The following is a 2,656-nucleotide window of genomic DNA, read 5'->3' on the forward strand; positions in this document are numbered from 1 at the left end:
TGTACTGTGACACCTGCCATAGCGCCGGTCACTGAATGTTGATAGTTTGTCCGAGTGAGTGGAGGGGGGCGTGGCTTAGCCATAGATCAGTTGCCCCAAGTGGGTACAATGCAGCCTGTTTCACCACTGCCGACTGCAGCCCTCTGGCTCAGTAGAGGACCAGTTTCCAAAACTGTTGTTCCCATCAGCCACTTGGTCACAAACGTGGAAAAACGGGGTCTAGGTTGAAAAATACTGAAGTTACCCTTTAAAGGTTCTGTGTTTGACATTATAGCAGCAATGAGTATTTGCTATGTGAAGATATAGAGGAGTAATGACATTTATTTTGAAGATTTGGTTGAGTCTAATCTAATCTGAATGATTTTCGAGCCCCTGTTAAACCTTAACATGCATAACAACAATAACAATATTCATTATAAATTAATTAATTTTGCTGCAGAGATGAAAAAGAGACGTATTCTAATTGTCAATGAGCTTTTAATTTGAAGCAGAAACACACACGACTTTATGATGACCTCAGACTGCGCGTACACAGTCATGTTATTAGTCTCCAGTGGTGGAGGAAAAGAAAAGTGTTTCATTTTTTTCCTCTTCAAAAGCACCGCTGGTTAACGGACAAATTACACTCGAAGCTCATTAGAGTGAGAAGAACAAACAAGGGTGTCGTCTTACAGCAAATCAAACCCAGATACAGACAGGAAACGGCCTCTGTGTCTCAGCTGCTGCTGATTTCCACCACCAACATGAAACTTTATTAGAAACTCTGCGACTCTTTGAAGAAAATAATTCACATTCGCCGCCACAGACCGAGCGCAGTCACACACACTCAGCAGAGTTTCCATCCCAGCTGTGGTGAGATCTCCAACATCTGGAACAAAGTGTGTGTTGTATGGCTGATTTTTATCCTTTGTTTCTGTTACCTCTTCTTGTACCATTTACACAGGGCGCCGTGCGAAGGAAAATAAGTGACTACCATTGGACGACCCATGTCTGGACGAAGATAAAAGCAGCAACAACATGACCGATGAACTGTGAAGCGAGAAAACTTTAGTTAACAGCACTTTTCAAAACAGATGTTACAAAGCAGACAGGGAAAACTTAAACAAATAATAATTAATGTATTAACCACAAAGCAAACATTTTAACAGGCTGTCCATCTGAATCTAGTGACCGTGATACCTCAAGAACACCTCAAGGGAATTTCACCGAAAAAAAAAGGTCACAGACACAAGGATACATATTATTATTATTATTATTATTATTATTATTATTATTATTATTACAGATAGAGTTTTACAGGAGGTAGTCGTATTCTACTATAAATAAAAGATCTAAACACTTCCTCTCCCACAGCTCAATTTAAAAAGCACAAATTAATAAGGATTTACTGGTGTGAAATAGTGTTTCATTATTTCTGAATGGAACCAGGCAGCAGGGAGGAGTCAGCGGGGTTGTGAGTGTTGGAACGCGGCTTGTCCCTGTTGCCATGGTGATGAGGTTACTCTGGCAGCAGCGGTGAAGTCTCTGAGAGCGAATCTGTGTCTGTGTCTGTAAGTAAGTCAATATTTCTGACTTTATCTGCGTGTTTTATGATTTTATTCAGAGCGCAGTGTCGCTACAGAAGCTCTGCTGTGTAAGTACAAGTTTATTTAAGTAAAATACGGTTTGAAAACTTAGTTTCAGACGGAAATGACGGTTCGTCAGTTACAGCAACTGTAACTTAACGTTAGTTTAACAGTTAGCTAAACTTTAGCCAGGCTAACGTTAGCTAACTTTGTTTTAGGTTTAACGGTTTCTTTTAAATCCAGTATTTTGCGGGCCATGTGAAATTAAAAACAAGAGTAAGATAGTAGAGGTTGTTATCCCCAATTTGATGAATTAATATTAAATGCAGAGCTTTCCAAAACAATATCAACTCAAGGATAATAAGCTTTCAGCTCTGTAGCTAGCTGTGATGACTCTGTTACTCTGTTAAGTAAAAGTCCTGCATTCAAAACTTTACTTTAGGGACTGTTCTGTATTTGTCAGAGGAGTGGGTTGGGTGTGTCTTTGTTTGTTTCTTTCTTTGTACCCTTTGATGTTTGAAAGTTAAAAGTTAAAGATGAAACTAGTCCATACCCACTGAGTGCACAGTTGCCCACGTACAGTTTCACATGGTGTGTGTTTGGGATACAGGTCATAGGAAATTGCAGATTAAATAGTCAACTGAACCCATTAAGAAGAGCAATGTATTCAGACAGAGTTTTAGTGAATTTGATAGTACAATTGCTTTATTGAAAGTACAGTAGTACCATTGCCAATAGTGGGATAGTTAGTGGGCTAAAACTGCACATTAGTAGTTGAGGTAGCACGTTGAAAGGCAGATAGTTAAAGTGTTTATATGTTGTATTGACTTAAAAGTGGGGCGCACTGCTAGTTCACATGGGAAAGGTGCAGCAAATAATAGAAAAAAACCCCAAAACATTAATCCACAGGGGGAGCCACAGTAATCGGTCGCATTTTGAAGCATTTTTCTGTTGTTATAGCGCCACCCAGTTGCCAATTAGAGTTAAATTTCTCCAGTCACCTTGAGGCGTCCTGTTCTACATATCTACCAAGTTTAGTAAAAATCCATATGGCGGTTAGGCCTAGATAAGAAATGAGCTCTCTAGCGCCC

General features: G+C 39.6%; 1 protein-coding gene across 6 annotated transcripts in view; it reads left to right on the forward strand.

The window, feature by feature from the left end:
* Window positions 1–1,409: 1,409 nt before the first annotated feature.
* ttc29 (tetratricopeptide repeat domain 29) overlaps window positions 1,410–2,656 on the forward strand; it is an 8,723-nt gene continuing 7,476 nt past the window's right edge. Inside the window, exon 1 of one of the 6 annotated variants that reach the window (XM_050066483.1) lies at window positions 1,410–1,550. The gene's annotated coding sequence lies outside the window, so the exon portion shown is untranslated. Of the gene's footprint in view, window positions 1,555–2,656 lie in introns of all 6 variants that reach the window. The other 5 variants (XM_050066484.1, XM_050066485.1, XM_050066480.1 and 2 more) reach the window with 5 other exon arrangements.

This window comes from Epinephelus moara, chromosome 17, assembly GCF_006386435.1.
Source record: "Epinephelus moara isolate mb chromosome 17, YSFRI_EMoa_1.0, whole genome shotgun sequence".
Taxonomy (NCBI): Eukaryota; Metazoa; Chordata; class Actinopteri; order Perciformes; family Serranidae; genus Epinephelus; species Epinephelus moara.